This window comes from Panthera tigris, chromosome C1, assembly GCF_018350195.1.
Source record: "Panthera tigris isolate Pti1 chromosome C1, P.tigris_Pti1_mat1.1, whole genome shotgun sequence".
Lineage (NCBI taxonomy): Eukaryota > Metazoa > Chordata > Mammalia > Carnivora > Felidae > Panthera > Panthera tigris.
The window spans coordinates 24740008-24759107 of record NC_056667.1 but is presented as its reverse complement, the minus strand read 5'-3'; the positions used below and the strand labels follow the sequence as shown (position 1 = coordinate 24759107).

Genomic DNA, 19100 nt, shown 5'->3' with positions numbered 1-19100 from the left:
ACTTCAGATGGTAGCATAGGCGTCTTTCATAAAGGAACATTTGATCAGAATCCTCAGGGGAGTGAGAAAGAACCAAATGGTTCTTTCTATCTAGGGGAAGAACATAGCAGGCATTGGGAACAAAATACAAAGGCCCTTTGGTGGAGCATCCTTAGCCTGTTTAAAAAACACACACACAGCTTAGAGACCTATTTGGCTGGAATATGTGGACCAAGGAGGTTGAAGAGATGGCTGGGGGTGAGATTGTATAGGTTAGCAAAACAACTCTGAAGACCAGGAAAATTGTAAGTTTCTCTGAGTCCAGGGAGAGAGGTAATCTTCAAAGCCAGACAGATGGGATGCTTGCAGTCGGCCTTCAAATGGGCTAAAACTGGGAGAGGGTGTGTCACCAGTCCCACTTGAATGGGCTCATGTAAAGAAACTCGTGGATATGGTAAATGCGTACTCATTCATTCTGACCCTTTCTAATACACTTTCTTGTACCCAGAGGCTGGAAAGCTAAAAGCGATGTGTTTTAAACTTCCTTAAACCAAGGTTCTCAATATAATTTAAATTTTGCCAATTAAATGTATAAATAAGATGTGGAAGGAAGAAGTGATTGTGGGGCCATCTTCAGCTACTTTGTTGCTACTGCAAGGAACTAAAGACCTTGGGTTTCTCTTCAGTGGTGCCCGATATCCGCCCGTAGTTTTGTGAGTGTTGAGGGGCTTCCTGATCATAAAGAACAGTGATGTGTGTTCTTGTAGTCAGCCTGTGGTGGCCTGATGATTCCTCATCTTGATGGTGGCAGAGGGAATGCTACCAGGGTAGGCCTGGAGATCCAGTCTAGAGCCCACTGCTCAGGCTTTCCGGTTCTTACAAGCACCTAATTTACTTGCGTTGAATCCTTTGCTACTTAAAATAGGTAGAAGGGTTTTGTGTCTTGCAACTACTAAACTCCAATCACCCTGTTTGTTTCCGAAAGTGGTTATAGGCAGTAGGCCCTCAAAGGTGGCACTCTTAGATTAGTTATGACTGTCGGATTTGAAGGAAATGAGGATAAATTGCCATTGGAAAATGGTAGACAAAGATTACTTACATTTGTGTTTCGGTTGAAACGAAAAGTCTCTTGGAGGACGTCGGCAGATCAAATGGCTGCCACTACAGACCGTCATGTAAGAAATGAGGGCCTAGATGGTGGTGGCGATGCTAAAGAAGTAAAGGAGAAAAAAAGCAAAAAACCCAAAAACCCCAGAACTTTATACTTTCAGCTCCAGGCATGTATAGGAGAGCCCCAGAAGAATTTTGTCTCTTGTAACTGCAAGGCCGATGTACATGAAAATCAGAAGGAGATTCTGGGTTACAGAATTACAGCATGAGTTAAATTCATAGCCTTACCATGTCTCTTATGTGAAAATTAGAACCTTGTTTGGGAGAGAATGGGACCCTGAAACGAGAAATGGGGACATTTGAGTGGGTTTAGGTAAGTCCCAGTGTTCTGAATCCAGATTCCACTTAGTGTCTCTTACCAGCAGAAACAGCCTTTCTTCCCCTCACTAATATGGCTGGTCCTGTCTTACTTGGAGACCTTGGGTAGTTGCCTTGAAAGGGAATGCCAATACTCATGTCCAACCCACTACCCCATGTTGCCACCAGATCTGTAACTAGAGTTAGATCCCGATGTGCTTCTGGAAGGCAAACACAAAGTCTGATCGGAGGGAAGGCTTACAAAAGAATGGTAAGACTTGGTTAATTTGAATCAGCAGAAACCTGGGTTTTAAAGGTTTAAATTAGACCAGGAAGAAAAGAACAAAATTTTATTTCATTTGGGTTGAATTTATGGATATGGAAATTCTAGAGATTCTGGATTCAGTATATTGGCTTTAGCAGCTACGAGTGGCTCTTAGCTGGTTGGTTAGATGAAACCTGGACTGCACACGGTGTACATTCAAATTGAAACTCCTAGAACTCCTTAGCATAGCAGAAGATAAGTCCAAAAACATGAAGATAGAAATGTTGATGCAGATTTGTCATATGTGTGACTTAATCTAATTTTGCCCTCTAGAATTGCTCAGAGGAGGTTCCTTTCACCAAGGAATTGGAAAGTATATAGATAAGAGGAACACCTTATCTTGGAGAGTGCTGTGGTTTATATCCTCCATAGGCTGGGAATGAAGCTAAGAGATGCTGCCGTTGAAATGGAATCCCTGACGTCAGTAGGAATGATGGGGTCCCGGAGTGGAGGAGCCAAGGGGCAGTACCAAGGCAACAGAGCCGGAGTGATGAAATAGAGAACGGTCCAAGGTCCTATTTGGTTGGTATAACCCAAATCAAGACTCCAGATCTGGCAAAAAGAGACCTGTTTTGAGTCACCAAAATGGAAAGTTACGAACTCTCACTAAATTCTCGGGGACCAAGGTCCTTGAATAAAGGGGTGCGAAGTACCCTGGAGGTAGCACCCAACAATATAACCATCACTGTAATTGCAAATCTTTCAGTGTTCCCAAGGGAATCTTAAGCCGCTTATCTATGTTCCTGTGCTTAGGGGAATGGAAATACCCGGGCCGTTAGGGAATACTTAGAAACTAGCCCTATGCTAACAGTAATCCCCAAAAAGGTCTGTGTTCCACTAGTTGGAATTGAGGTTTGTGGGGTATTAAGGGTTTGGAGGGGTGTCCTCCAAAATGTATGTGTTGGAACCCTAACCTCTCATACCTCAGAATGTGATCTTATTGGAAATAGGGCTGTTGCAGATATAATTGCATAAAATGAGGTCATGCTGGAGGAGGTAGGCCCCTAATCCGATATGATGCGTGTCGCGTGAAAAGGAAGAATTTGGACACGGAGACCCAAAAACAGAACGTCATGTGAAGATGAAGCCAGAGATCGGGATGATGCAGCAGAAGCAAAGGAACTGCAAAGATTGCCAGCAAACCACCAGAAACTAGGGGAGAGGCCTGGAAGAGATTCTCCCTCAGCCCTCAGAGGAGCCAAGCCTGCCCACACCTTGATCTCAGACTTCTAGCCCAATAAAATTGTGTTGTTTAAACCACCTAGTTTGTGGTACTTGTTATAGCATATCTAGCAAACGAATATATGGGGATCAAAGAATTTTTTAATGTCTATTTTGAGAGAGAGAGAGAGAGGCAGAGAGAAAGAGAATCTCAAGCAGGCTCTGTGCTTGACAGCACAGAGCCGGACGTGGGGCTTGACCTCACAAACCATGAGACCATGACCTGGGTCAAAATCAAGACCCAGACACTTAACTGACTCAGCCACCCAGGCGCCCCGGGGATCAAGCCATTTAAAAGGAATGTTGGCCTGGGTCTATCTCACATATTCGTCCTGTGGTTACTTCCCAGTTCGAGCGGTCACAATTGTTCTAGACGTACTTGGCAACTGGCAGAATCTTTCACAACGACCTGTACAGTTAAAGCTATTGTGGTGAGAAGAGTAAAAGAAAGCCCCTGGAACCGTCCCTCCCTACCAGAATAATTCAAGAGCAGTAGTGCGCCCCTGAGGGCATGACAGGTACTGCTGCCGCGTCAAAGACTGAGAAATCCAGGAGTGCTGATTGATCTCTATCTCACCCCCATTTAAAACTATTTGTTTGCCCTGTACAGGACTTGCAGCTGTTATTTCAGATGTAATCTCTTCATGAAGCAAGTCAGCACCTGCCCCAGCACCTGCAGCCATGCGACTGTTGATCTGGAAGATGCTTTCTTCTCTTCTAGCCCTGGGAGCAGAAAACGTCAAAAGTAGAACACTTTTCACTTATCAGGGCCAACAGTACATCTTACTGTCCTACATCTGGGTCATATCACCTCACCAGCTCTGTTGAAATCCAATCTGTAGGCACTTAAGTCATCTCGTTTCCCAGAACACCTCTCTACATGGGATGAAATCATGTTTCTGGGCCGAATAGGAAGTAGCAGGTGTCTCAATGCCTCGGTAAAGCACATGTGTTCTAGAGGCTGGGAGATAATCCCCGTGGGGATTAAGGGCACTTCCTCCTCCATGAAGTTTTTAGGAAACCAGAGCAATAGTGTGGAGCATGGTAGGATGTCTACAGTGAAAGATAAGCTATTGCACTCACTGCACGCCTGCCACCACTCAGAAACCCTGAGAATTTGACCTCTTTTGATATGGGAGGTAATAGGCCACGTTTGGTTATGCTGCGCTGACCTGTTTGCCAAGTATCTCACACGGCTACCAACTCCAATGGGCCAAGAAAAAAGAATGCTCCCCAGTTGGTATAGGCTGTAGTGTAAGCAGCGTGGGTTCTATGATTCGGCGGATCCAATGGTGGGCAAAGCCCCTTGGCAAGTGAGGATAGTGTATACATACACGCCAGCAAACTTCCATAAGAGAATCACAGTGCAGGGCCTAACGATGTTGGAGTCAAGTTGTGCGAATTTTGGCAAGGCCTCTTCTTTTTCGAAGCTGGTATTGGCTTACTACTGAGCCCTGCTCCGTCGTCTGGGGAGATGAGCTGCACATTTCGTAGCAGATCAGCTCCCTCCCATCACAGAGGACACGGGGATTTTCCTCAATGGAAAATCAAGATCTGGCTTGTTTCCATGAATGTCAAGCCTAAAATATTCAGAAACTTGAAATAAAATTTAAATTATTACAAAACCAAAGACATCCCCCCCTTCCCATTATTCTAAAAAAGTTTTTTTTAAATGTTTGTTTATTTTTGAGAGAGAGAGACACACACACACACAGAATGTGAGCGGGAGAGGGTCAGAGAGAGAGGGAGACGCAGCATCCGAAGCAGGCTCCAGGCTCCGAGCTATCAGCACAGTGCCTGATGCTGGGCTCGAACTCACGAACAGTGAGATCAGACCTGAGCCGAAGTCGGACACTTCACCGACTGAGTCACCCAGCTGCCCGCCCTCCCCGTTATTCTAAATTCGCTTGTACTCTCACAAGCATGGTGGTTAAGAGGATAGACTCCAGAGCCAGAATGGCTGGATGGGAATTTCTAACTCTACCTTTTAAGTAGCTTATGACTTTGGGCAAATGATTTAACCTCTCTGTCTCAGCTTCATCATTTGGGACTGTGAGGATTACATGAATACTGAGAATAGTGCCCAGACTGTAGTAAGTGCTTTATGTGTTAGCTAATATTTTCATTTATCATCATCATCCATGAACTTACCGAATGCCTTATTCATTGTGTAGTGTTCTGCACACCGCCTCTCATCAAGTGAGCTAAGTAAGCTAAGGCCAATGGGCCTGTTTGTGACATGCCATTTTGCTAGAGCTGGTGGGCAATCAAGCTATAATAATAATAAACTCCTGGAAAGTCTGAATTGGAAGCACCTTTGAAGATCAATGACCCAACCCCTTCACTTGTCAAATGAAGAAGGGAATTGAGACACGATAAGGACAATACACCGTCCATGAAGCCGAGTGCCCGCGGTTCCCTCAGCCTCCTCCCAAGGCCCGTGGACCTGAGCTGGTCTTGCCTCATGGAATCACTGCGATCTAGGTCATGTAAATCCGATGAAGCCAGCCCTGCCGACCTTCCTGCAGCTGATTGGACACAGGATTTGGGCCCAAGCCAAGTGCCGCTGTGAACAGCCTAGATGTGCTGGAGGCCAACTGCCTGTGTGAGACGAGGCTGCCTGACATGGGAGACAGAAGCATTAGAAGCACACCCAGAGCTCGTCACCACATCATCGTTCCTGTTCCCCAGGGACCTGCGTGGGCTGCCGGGATGGCTTCCCTGCCCACCGTACTTCCTCACTGCCCTTTCCACTGCCCCCACTCCTGTCAGTCATCCGAGCACGGCTCTTCCTCGCACACCTGAAGAGGCTCGTGAGCATACCCAAACATGGCCACTGGTTTTCTGGGGGGTCACAGCCAGATTAAAAAAAAAAAAAAAGCAGGGGGGTGCCTGAGTGGTCAGTTGGTTGAGCGTCTGACTTCTGCTCAGGTCACGATCTCGCGGTTTGTGAGTTCAAGCCCCGCATCGGGCTCGCTGCTGTCAGCGTGGCGCCTGCTTGGGATTCGGTCCCTCTCCCTCTCACTGCCCCTCCCTACTTGTGTTCTCTTTCTCAAAAATAAACAAAAAAACATACGGAGGAGGAAGAAGCAAGCCACAGACCCAGATCTGGAATTCCAGACCTCACACTCTTTCCACTCTGACATGGCCGTGTCACATGTGGTATGAGAGAGAAAGGGCTTCATGGGTGCAGGGACCAGAGGAGGCTGCCGGCGCTGTGCAGTTGAACTCTGAGGTTTGCGGTGTTACCAGAGGGATCCAGCAAGGGCAGGACCACTGTCCCGCCTCTTAGCCTGTGCTGGAGATGCTGCTTAACTTTACTTCTGTGCGTCTGCCTTTGTGAGTGGCTTGGGGTATAGTTCTAGATGCAGATGCTGCTTTGGCGTTCCTCGGGCACCTGCCTTGGAGGAAATTCATCCGTCGCTCGCTAGATGTGGACAAGGGCTCTGCTCGGACTCTATGCCTGGGCAGACACAGACAGACACGGGCCGTGGAGCTGGGAAATCACCAATGACAAAATGGCATTTGAAACCACAGATGTGAATGACGGGAGAGTTGGCTTTCTCTTCTCGTAAACCTTTCACCGACACGTGCAGAGAAAGGAGCGACCAGAAAAGGGGCGAGGGGAACCCAGGAACGAGCAAGACAGCGGAAGCCAAGCGGGGTCCGAAATTCCCAAGGATTTCGGGAAGGAAAGCACGGTTAGCGGACATGTGAGGTCAAGCTGGCCGAGAAGTGAGTTCGTCACATGAGAAGCGATTGCTGACTTGAGAGAGAGCCATCTCGGAAGACAGCAGCAGTAGAAAATGGAGTTCATTTAGTTGAGGTGTGAGTGGATGGTGAGGAGGTGGAGACGGTAGACGGATCTCTCCTAAGAAAGGGAGATTTTTTTTTTTTTTTTTTTTTGTAGTAGGAGAGACTCATGCACGTCTGGACCCTCGGGAGAAAATACGGAGAGAGACGAAGCGATTTAACGGTGCTCTAGAAGCCAGAGGGACGAAATCAAGGGCAGGCAGAAGGGTTGGCTGCGGACACAAGAAGGGGCCCTCCCCTCGCAGCTTGGAGGGACATGAAGACAGCCGCGAGATTTAGTGTCCTTCCCAAAGGGGCTAATCTTTGCTAGGAGAAGGCGTACGATGCCTCCAACAGAACAGATGGTTGATAAATACCAATCCTTCCTCCCCTCCCCGGCTGGGTGGTTCCAGTCCTCTGAAGTCACACACGACGTCACTCAGGGTGTTATGTTACAAGGCTAAGGAACACAGCTAGAGCTGGAGAAATTCAAGGCAATCCCAAACTTTTCTGGAATTTCGGAGAACTAGAGGCTGCTTTCTCCTGAGGTTCCTAAGCTGGAAGGACAGAAGTGAGTGTGGATCTTCCACTATGTGGACAGACTTCCTGACACTGAAGCCACACAGCAGAAGGCAGAGCTGAGAAGCAGAGGGCAAGAGACAGGGACACCATTTGAAGCCACCAGATGACATCATTTTAGGGCCGGGATCTAACCATGCCTGAAGTCCCTGAAATTTCCCATGCCGTAATCCAACAAATTCTTCTCCCTATCCAAAGCCCGCTTCTGTTAAGATTCTGTCACCTGTAACTGAAGAGTTTCTGACTAATACAGGAAGTGGGGTGTTACTGGTCGTGATTCCTAACACATGGCATTGGCAGAGGGGAGGTAGGGTACAGAGAGTGAGGATCTCCCCATCCCTGGCTGGGAGGTCGGCACTCCCTGCCATGCAGGTGCACAGCCAGGGTCTCTTGGAGCTCAGACCATATACCTAACACAGGTAGGAGCTCGGGGACTTGGTAGAAATCTGTCAGAAGGTTGTCTGTTTGGGCTGTTTTCCCAAGCCTTTAGTTCGGAGTCAAAGACACAAATTTTGCAGACAGAATAATGAATAATAAAAACTAATGTTTCTTTTTTTAAAAAATGTTAAGTTTATTTATTTACTTTGAGAGAGAGAGAGCATGTGCAGGTGGGGAAGGGGCAGAGGGGCGGGGGAGAGAGAGAGAGAGAGAGAGAGAGAGAGAATCCCAAGCAGGTTCCACATCACCAGTGCAGAGCCCAATGTGGGGCTCGAACTCACAAACCACGAGACTATGACCTGAACCGATGTTGGACGCTCAACTGACTGAGCCACCCGGGCGCCCCAAAAAGCTAATATTTCTGAAGCACTCATCCTGTGCTGTGCTCTAAGAGCTTTACCCATATTGATCCACTGACCCTTCACAATAACACAAAGAAGTAGGTACTGTTGTTATTCCCGATTTTACATTTGAAGAATCGAGACACAGCACCATTCACCCAACGTCACAAAGCTAGACAGGGAGCTGCAACGATCGCTTGAGGCCGGGCAGCCTAGCCCCTGACCTTGTGTGCCTACAGCTTTGCCAAGAGAGACTTCCTGGAGCCAGCAGTCCGAGCTGACACAGTCTGAAGGTCACGTGCTTTGCAGGATTGAAAAAGCTCATCTCTTCATGTCAAAGTTAAAGTGAGCGGAAACAGGGGCGCCTGGGTGGCTCTGTCAGTTAAGCGGCCGCCTTCAGGTCAGGTCATGAATTTGAGCCCCGCATCGGGCTCTGTGCTGACAGCTCAGAGCCTGGAGCCTGCTTCGAATTCTGTGTCTCCCTCTCTTTTTGCCCCTCCCCTGTTCACGTTCTGTCTCTCTCTCTCAAAAATAAACTTTGAAAAAAAAAGTTTTTTGAGTGGAAACAAAGGCAGGAAGGCAGGAAACGCAGCCCCACCCAAGCCCTTCCTGCCTGTCCCCACAAATAGGAGACTTAGCCTATGCAAAGAGCTTTCCACTGGGATAGAGCCTAGTGGTCAGAGTTGCTCCAAAGCAGTGAGGATGGAAACCCTAGGCTGAGCACTGGGAGGTCCCACAGCTGAGAGACACCCCCCCCACACACACCGGTCTAGATTCAGAGACCATAATTCACAATTCTTCTGACTTGGTTATTAACCCCTAGAGTTATCCAAATATGAATAGTCAGAAACCTTCTGCATCTTATAAGGGAGTGGTTTTGCAAAAAACAAACCAGAACAAAACAAATCCTGGCACAAGAAAGCTTGCAACTGATCAACCCCTAGGGCATTGTTTCAGTTCCAAACAATACAAACAGGACATCTTCACAATCCTTCTAAGATGTGGCCTGAAAGTTACAACAAATAGGGGAGACCAGCCAACACGGCAGAGCAGACAGACCAGCTTCACTCTCCCAAGGCAGGGCATCCTTGCTGTTCTCCACCTCCAGGATGCAATACACATTCCAGACACCCCGCAGACCATTGGGTGCTGTTTTGTCTCCTCTCCTTTTCCAAATAGGGGTGTTTATAATTATCTTGTGTTCCCTCCGCCTGTGCACCAAGGTATTATGTATGGGGCTGATTAACTTCAGTGTTTATCTGTAGTGGCGTTTCCTAAACTTTTTGCTCTCAAGATCCCTTCACACTCTGAAAAACTGAAGACCTGAAAGGGTTTTTGTTCATATGGGTCACAGGATCGATATTTGCCATATTCGAAGTCAAATTAAGAGTTTAAAAAATAAGCGCGCCTGAGGGACTCAGTCTGTTGAGTCTGACTTTGGCTCAGGTCATGATCTCATGGTTTGTGAGTTCGAGCTGTTAGCACAGAGCTCTCTTCGGATGTTCTGTCCCCCCCCCACCCCCTCTCTGCCCCTCTCCTGCTCGTGCGTGCATGCTCTCTCTCTCAAAAATAAACATTACAAAAAGTTTAAAAACATATTTTTAAGTAAAAATGATGAACCCACTAAAGTTAACACAAATAACACCCTTTTCAATGAAAAGTAATGACATTTTCCAAATCAAAAAAATTAGTGGGAAGAATGACATTGTTTGACAGTTTTGCATATCTCTTTAAATGTCTGGCTTAATAAAAGGCGGCTAGATCCCTATAACTGCTTCTTTGCTCCTTAATCTGTTGAGATTTGTTTTAGTTGCAGTATCTGAACAAAATTCAGCCTCACACAGATATAAAAATGGAAAAAGGAGGGTTATTTTATTTCTTTATTTAAAATGTTTATGTATTTATTTTTTTGAGAGACAGAGCAGGAGTGGAGGAGGGGCAGAGAGAGAGGGAAACACAGAATCCGAACCAGGCTCCAGGCTCTGAGCTGTCAGCACAGAGCCCGACGCAGGCAGGCTCGAGCTCATAAACTGGGAGATCACGACCTGAGCCCAAGTCCGATGCTTAAACAACTGACCCACCAGGTACCCCAAGGAGGATTATTTTAAAAGCTTTTTCAGATAACTGTGATATTCCTCTTTTCCTTTTTTTAAGAGAAGAAAGTGAACGCAGTCCCCCACTGCCTTAAATTACACAACCAAGTCTCCCGCATTTGGGGAAATTGAAGAGATCGGCACCCCGAGAAGTGCAATGGATGGGCCTTGCCCAGAAAAGCACCTTTATGATCACGGTTTTCCCTCGCCTGGTAAGTATGTGGATATTCCTCTTTGATACTATACCAAAACTTAACAAATGAAGACTTGCAAAATTTAGTTTCAGTGTGGAATCTGAAACCAATTTTTCATTAAGTTAAAATACATTGGTCTATCATGCACTTTGAATGCATCTTTTATCCGTGACTGATTTTGTAACACTTGGAAAATAGGGTTCACTGAGCTATGGAGATCTTCTAAATGTCGACACATGTTATTATACAATCTAAAAGAAATTATATTCATTAACGTCACCATTGATCTCATCAGAAGTCCTTAAGTAGGGGCGCCTGGGTGGTTCAGTCGGTTAAGCGTCCGACCTCAGCTCAGGTCATGATCTCACTGCTTGTGAGTTCGAGCCCCACATCGAGCTCTGTGCTGACAGCTCGGAGCCTGGAGACTACTTTGGATTCCATGTCTCCCTCTCTCTCTGCCTCTCCCCTGCTCTGTCTCTGTCTCTGTCTCTCTCAAAAATAAATAAACATTAAAAAAAAAATTTTTTTTTAAGTCCTTAAGTATTGGGAAGCTACTAAACTCACAGTGGTGGATACAAACATTCCAAAAGGCTAATTTTCACTCAAAAGCTGAAATTTTATTATTAGCAGCAAATATTGTCAATTTCCCCCTTGAGTCAATAGGCTCACTTCTTTCATTTTAGAGAAAATGTCTGCAAAAATAAAAAAATGAGAAAAAACCCTCCATCTGCATAACCATGGTCTGTCTTTCAATCCTTCTTCCAGGTAAAAATGGCGTTCAACTTGCAACTCAAAACAATTCCACAAGTGCTCTTCCTGAGACAACCATGGTACTTAGGCATATAGCAGAATTCTTCCCACCCTGTCAAAATATTTAAAAAAAGGATAGTCGGGGCGCCTGGGTGGCTCAGTCGGTTGAGTGTCCGACTTCGGCTCAGGTCATGATCTCATGGTTCATGGGTTCGAGCCCCGCGTCCGGCTCTGTGCTGACAGCTCAGAGCCTGGAGCCTGCTTCAGATTCTGTGTCTCCCTCTCTCTCTGACCCTCCCCCGTTCATGCTCTGTCTCTCTCTGTCTCAAAAATAAATAATAAAACATTAAAAAATTAAAAATAAATAAATAAATAAATAAATAAAGGATAGTCAATGGGGCGCCTGGGTGGCTCAGTCGGTTAAGCGTCCGACTTCAGCTCAGGTCATGATCTCACAGTTCGTGAGTTCGAGCCCCGCGTTGGGCTCTGCTGACAGCTTGGAGCCTGGAGCTTGCTTCGGATTCTGTTCCTGCTCCTCCCCCACTCATGCTCCTCCCCCACTCATGCTCTGTCTCTCCTTCAAAAATAAATAAAAACATTCAAAAACAATTTTTTAAAGAAGTATAGTCAAGGGTAGAGATTTAGTAAAGTTAATAATTTGTACTGTTTCATCAAGTCAGTCTTTGAAATTTTGCTTTAAGTTTATTCACTTATTTTGAGGGAGGGAGAGAGAGAGAGAGAGCATGAACAAGGAGAAGGGGAGGAGAGAGAAGGAGAGAGAATCCCAAGCAGGCTCAGCACTGTCAGCACGGAGCCCGATGTGGGACTGGGGCTCACAAACCACGAGATCATGGCCTGAGCCGAAATCAAGAGTCAGCCGCTTAACCAACTGAGCCACCCAGGGGACCCTCATCAAGTCATTCTTGAATGAAACTGCTGTATTTGTTTCCTTTGCTGAGCACACACAGAAGTGAGGAATACAGTGATTACAAATACAGCCTGGAGCCTCGCCTCGCTTTATCTTAAGGGGCCAGCTGCTGTATCCGCCATTGCTTTCCCACCACCAAAAAGGCAACACAACATCTTAGTATTTATTTATTTATTTATTTATTTTTAATTTTTTTTTAACGTTTATTTATTTTTGAGACAGAGCATGAACGGGGGAGGAGCAGAGAGAGAGGGAGACACAGAATCCGAAGCAGGCTCCAGGCTCTGAGCCATCAGCCCAGAGCCCGATGCGGGGCTCGAACTCACGGACCGCGAGATCGTGACCTGAGCTGAAGTCGGCCGCTTAACCGACTGAGCCACCCAGGCGCCCCAACATCTTAGTATTTATTACGAAAATAGCTCTGACTTCACAGAGCCTCTGAAAAGATTTGGGGGATGCTCAGGAGTTTGTAGACCACGCTTTGAGGAGCACTGATTTAATGCTTTATTTATCCATTAACAAATATGCACCAAGCACCTACTGTGTCCCTGAGACTGTTCCAGGCGCTGGGCATTGAGTGGTGAGCTATATACGAGATACTTAAGGCCTCTGCTCTCATAGGGCCCACATTCTTGTAGAAAGAACTGAAAATTAATAAAGAAATAAATCAATAAGATTATTTCACCTAGAGAGAAATGCTTCGAAGAAAATAAAACTGTACACCCTACACCCTATACGGTGATGTATGTCAATTATTTCTCAATAAAACTGAAAAAAGGAGAAGCAAAGAAAATAGGATGATTAGGGGCCCCTGGGTGGCTCAGTCGGTTTAGCGTCCGACTTTGGCTCAGGTCATGATCTTACCGGTGGTGAGTTTGAGCCCCGTATGGGGCTCTGTGCTGACAGCTCAGAGCCTGGAGCCTGCTTCACATTGTAATCTCCGTCTCTCTCTCTCTCTCTCTTTCTCTGCCCCTCCCCCACTTGTGCTCTGTCTGTCTCTCAAAAATAAATAAATGTTTAAAAAAATTTTTTTGAACTAATATGGTGGCTCGAAAGAAAGGAAGGAAGAGCAGTGTGGCTGTTGGGTAGAAATCAAGGGGAGAGTGATAGGATATGATGCTGGAGAGGTAGAGGGGAGCCAGGGCGTGCTGGGCATTGCAGGCCACAGTGAAGCCCTACGTAGGCCTTTTTTGAAAGTAAATGGTTGCTGTGTAGAAAGTGGGTTGTAGGGGTGGAAGTAGAGAGGCCAGTTGGGAGGCTGCTGGATGAAGGGAGGGACAGCGGAGATGGAGAGAAGCCGTTTGACATAATACATAGTTCGGAGACAGAGCAACAGGGCTTGCAGATGGGTAGAATATGGAGAATGAGTAAAAGGGAGGAATCAGGAAAGGCTTTTGTGCTTTGGGCTTGAACGTGTAGGTAGATGACGGTGCTGTTTACTGAGATGAAAGAAACTAGGGGAAGAATGAATCGAGGGGAGAGGAACCAAGAGCTCTTCCTGAGTCCACTAAGTTTAGACGAGCGTTAGGCATTCAAGTAGATATGACAAGCAGGCAGCTGGGCGCAAAAGCTTGGCACATAGTGAGGGCTCAGAGCTGGAGATACACACAGGAGCCATTGACATCTTGATAATATAGAAGCCAAGGGACTGGCTGAGATCATTGAAAAAGAGGGTGCAGACAGAGAGAAGAGGTCTTTGCCCAAATTTTTAGGTATGCTATCATGAAGGGTCAGTCAAGATGGGCATCCCATGAAGGTAAAGAATCATTGAGGCTACAGATAGAAGCTTTTGCCAAATGAGATTTGAGGAAGGAGGAAGGAAGGCAGAGAGTCTGGGGGCAGTGTGTGTGTGTGTGTGTGTGTGTGTGTGTGTGTGTTTTGTATTGTTTTAAGATGGAGATACACAGATGTGGAGATATGTCTGGGTGTTAACTGGTGAAGAAGTGCTAGATGTTGCAGGAAAGAAAGGATATAATTGCAGAAGCAAAGCCCTTGATAAGGAGAGAACTTCTCTTAGAAAGACCCAAGAGGGGGCGGCTGGGTGACTCAGTCGGTTGAGTTCCTGACTCTCGATTTCGGCTCGGGCCATGGTCCCGGGGTCATGAGACTGAGCCCCGCATCAGACTCCGCAATGAGCATGGAGCCTGCTTGGGATTCTCTCTCTCCCTCTGCCCCTCTCCCCACTCACACTCTCCCTCTGTCTCTAAGAAACAAAGAAAAAAAAAAAACCCTAGAAGACTTCATTTACGGTAACAAGGAAGAAGGCAGCGAGCATGGATTCCTGTTTTGGATGTGGTGAGGTAATTATGAATAAAGTTGCTCTGAACATTCATGTACAAATTTTTGTGTGAATATGTATCTTCAGTTCTCTTGGGTACGTACCTAGGAATGAAAAGCTCGGTTGTACGGTACCTCTCTGTTCCGCTTTTTGAGGAACTGCCAAACTTTTCTAAAGTGGCTGCGCCATTTTGCATTCCCACCAGTGGTGAATGAGGGTTCCAATTTCTCCACATCCTCAACACTTGTTATGTCTGTCTTTTTGGTTATAGCCAGCTATCCTAGTGGGGATGAAGTAGCGTCTTATTATGGTTTTTATTTGCATATCCCTACTGACTAATGAGATTGGGCATCTTCATGTGCGTAATAGTTCTTTGTCTATTCTGGATACTAGACCCTTATGCTTCACAATATGCTTCACAAAATATTTGTGAAGCATATATATATATATATATATATGCTTCACAAATATTTTCTCCAAGTCAATGGTTGTTTTATTTATTTATTTCAATTAAGCTCCACACCCAGCATGGGGCTTGAACTCCCAAACCCAATATCAAGAGGCATGTGCTCTAGTGACTGAGCCAGCCAAGTGCCTCTACTCTTTCTTCTTCCTTTTTTAAGTTTATTTATTTATTTTGAGAGAGAGAGAGCATGTGAGCTGGGGAGGGGCAGAGAGAGAGAGGGAGAAAGAGAATTCCAGGCAGGCTCCTTGATATCAGCACAGAGCCCCACTCTGGGCTCAGCTGCACAAACTGTGAGATCATGACCTGAGCCAAAGTCGGACGCTCAACCAAGCCACTCAGGCGCCCTATCTTTCTTCTTTAAACCACCTTGGTACCCTTGTCAAAGATCAATTGACCACATACGTATTTTTAGTTCTAGTTTATTTCTGGTTTCTTTATATGCTCTTATTCTCAAATCTATTCCATTGACGTATATGTCTATCCTTATGCTCGGTATCACATTGTCTTGCTTACTGTAGCTTTGGAGTAAATTTTGAAATTGAAACGTGTGTGTCCTCCAACTTGTTTCTTTTTCAAGATTGTTTTGGCTATTTTGGATCTTTTGCATTTCCATATGAATTTTAGGATCATCTTGTCAATTTCTACAAAACAAAAGTGGGGGAAGCTTGGATTTTGATAGAGGTTGCAACAAATCTGCAGATCAATTGGGGAGAATTCCATCCTAACAATATTAAGTCTTACAATCCATGAACCCAGGATGGCTTTCCATTTATTTATGTCTTTTTTTTTAATGTTTATTTATATTTGAGAAAGAAAGAGCATGAGCAGGGGAGGTGCAGAGAGAGAGGGGGACAGAGGATCCAAGGTGGGCTCCACAATGACAGCAGAGAGCCTGATGTGGGGCCTGAACTCACCAACTGTGAGATCATGACCTGAGCCAAAGTCGGACGCTCAATCAACTGAGCCACTCAGGTGCCCACCTCCCATGTATTTATGTCTTTTGAATTTTCTTTTAGATTGCTGATTTTAAGCAGAAGAGAGGCATAATCTGATTTTTTTTTAACGTTTATTTATTTCTTAGAGACAGAGAGACAGAGTGTAAGCGGGGGAGGGACAGAGAGAGAGGGAGACACAGAATCCGAAGCAGGCTACAGGCTCTGAGCTGTCAGCACAGAGCCTGATTTGGGGCTCGAACTCACAGACTGTGACATCATGACCTGAGCTGAAGTCGGAAGCCCAACCGACTGAGCCACCCAGGCGCCCCATGACATAATCGGATTTATACTTTAGGAAGAGTACCCAGTGGTGTGTGGAAAAACAGCTGGGGGTGAGAGATGTTATATGAACAAGGGCAATAGTAGCAGGGACAAAGAGGAAAGCACTTGTTCCAGAATTGCTTAGGATGTAACTTGGCAGGACTTGATGATTGACTCTGTATAGAAAGAGAGGGAAGTGAGGCGCCTGGGTGGCTCAGTCAGTTAAGCCTCCGACTTCGGCTCAGGTCATGATCTCATGGTTCATGGGTTCTAGCCCCACATCAGGCTCTCTGCTGTCAGCACAGAGCCTGCTTTGGATCCTCTGTCCCCCTCTCTCTACCCCTCCTCTGCTCACTCTCAAAAATAAATAAATATTAAAAAGGAAAAAGAAAGAAAAATAAAAAGAAGAGAGAAAGAGTAAAAAAATGACTCCCAGGTTTTTGACTTGGGTACATGGTGATGCCACCAACAGAAAATATCCAAGGAGCAGTTTGGGAGAAAAGAGGAAATGATCAGCTGGTACTTGTCCAGCTTGAGATGACTGGTGGGAAAGTCAGGAGACTGGATATTTGAGTCCGATGCTCAGGGGAGGTAGTCTGGGGATGGTGATTTGAGAACTGTCATATAAAAGGAGAGCCATGAGACAATAGGAGCCAACCAACGGGAACAATAAAGGAAGCAGAAAAGATACAAAAAGGATTACCAATATCTAAAGGTAGAGCGGATCACAAAAGGTCCACAAAGAACCATTTGCAACAGCATGGATGGAGCTAGAGAGTACAACGCTAAGCGAAATAAGCCAGTCAGAGATGATGTCACTGGAGAAGAAACAAAACAAAGCAACAAAGGAAGAAAGAGACAGACCAAAACACAGACTCTTAACCTTCGAGAACAAACTGGTGGCTGCCAGAGGGGAGTGAGTGGGGGAGGCTGAGTGAAATAGGTGAAGGGATTAAGAGTACACTTACCTTGGGGCGCCTGGGTGGCTTGGTCGGTTAAGCGTCTGACTTCGGCTCAGGTCATGATCTCACGGTCCGTGAGTTCGAGCCCCGCGTCGGGCTCTGTGCTGACAGCTCAGAGCCTGGAGCCTGTTTCAGATTCTGTGTCTCCCTCTCTGTCTGCTCCTCCCCTGTTCATGCTCTGTCTCTCTCTGTCTCAAAAATAAATAAATGTTAAAAAAAAAATTAAAAAAAAAAAAAGAGTACACTTACCTTGATGAACACTGAGTAATGTATAGAATTGCTGAATCATGATATTGTGCATCCGAAACGAACATAACACTGTATGTTAACTATACTGGAATTAAATAAAATAAGTGTAAAAAAAAGTCCACAAAGGAGACGGAGAAGGAACAACCAGGAACAAGGAGTGTGCTCTGTGAGTGCAGGGGGGTGACTAACCAGCCTTGCGGAAATGCTTCCATTGGATCCAGCCAAGTTAGAAGTCCCTGGTGACCCAGACAGGGCTCTTCCGGCAGAGGGCTGAAGCACCTTGCTGCGGATGGGGAGGAAGCAGTAGTTGAGAAGATGGGCAGCACAGAAGGACGATTCACTCCAGAAGTGTGGAGGGGAAGGGAAAAAGGAGTGAAAAAGAAGTAGCTAGAAATGCAAAGGGAGTCAAGGGGCGGGGGTGTCATCTTAGGATCCAAGAGACAAGGGTGTTTACAGGCTGACAGGGAGGATTGGGGGGGGGGCAGGAAGGATGAGGGATGGAGTGGGGTCCATGTGTGGAGCTGGAGGAACGCCTGGGAGGAGGAGAGAGGAGGTGAGAGGGTTTGGAATGGTGCACACCAATCACACGGCTCAAATCCCCCTCTCCTCCTCAAGCTCAAGTCCTCTACTTTGCATTCCTCACCTGGATCACTGTGCTGGCCTTCAGACGCTCAGCCTTGTGGTGTAGGCTTGCTGGGCCAGCGGCCAGGAGAGGCTGACTGAACAGAAGGAAACAGAATGGGCCAGTGGCCTCTGTGAAGTCAGGGGATGAGGCACTAGGAGTCAGAAGACAGGCATTCTGCAGGAGGGGGCCTTGTGGGAACCCTTGAGGCTGGGGTTCCAGAGGGGAACATCCAAGGTGTGGCCCCAGAGAAGGTGGCAGGGTCATGACGAAGGTCACCAAGGAGATCAAGGAAGGGTATTGGAGGGTTATTTGCATGGATCGACAGGACATTAGGACAGACTGCCTGACAGAAATTCTGAAGTCCTTGATGGATGGGGGGGGGGGGGTGACAGGGAGGGCAACAGATCAGGGTGATGAGAAGGGTGGCAAAGTAGAGCCAGAGGGCAGGAGATTCAGAAAGGGAGAAAATGATAATGTACACGGGAAAAGACCCTCCAAAGTGTGAGTGGGGTTGTCCGTGAGGGCAGGGAGGATTATGGGTAGCTCTGATTTCTTCCTTATACTTTCCTGTTATTTCCTCCAAGTTTCCTACAATGAAAATTTTTTAATTTTTTTAATGTTTATTTATTTTTGAGAGAGACAGAGACAGAGTGCAAGTGGGGGGGGGGGGGTGGAAAGAGAGAGAGAGGGAGACAGAATCTGAAGCAGGCTCCAGGCTCCGAGCTGTCAGCACAGAGCCCGATGTGGGGCTCGAACCCACAAACTATGAGATCATGACCTGAGCTGAAGTCAAACACTTAACCGACTGAGCCACCCGGGCGCCCCTGAAATGTTTTTAGAAAAGTAAAAGATAGGAAAAAAATACAAATGACAAACATCCCCTTTCACAGCATCTAGAATTTGTAATTGTAAACATCCCAAGGTCCCCTTTAAGTACCTTCTCCTGTCAGACAAGCATGATCTTTTGTTTTTTGTTTTTTTGTTTTATGCATATGTATATACACTCCTAAAATAGAATATGGTGGGGGGGCTTAATTTTTTTAAGTTTATTTATTTATTTTGAGAGACAGAGAGACACACACACACACACACACACACACACACAGAGACAGAGAGAGAAAACAAGCAGGGAGGGGCAGAGAGAAGAAAAGAATCCC

At 46.2% G+C, this 19100-nt stretch overlaps 1 non-coding gene across 1 annotated transcript; it reads right to left on the bottom strand.

Annotated features, from left to right (window-relative positions):
* Window positions 1-10293: 10293 nt before the first annotated feature.
* On the bottom strand, window positions 10294-10455 carry LOC122241792. Its single transcript, XR_006222013.1, has one exon. It is a non-coding gene; the product is annotated as a U1 spliceosomal RNA (small nuclear RNA).
* Window positions 10456-19100: the final 8645 nt, after the last annotated feature.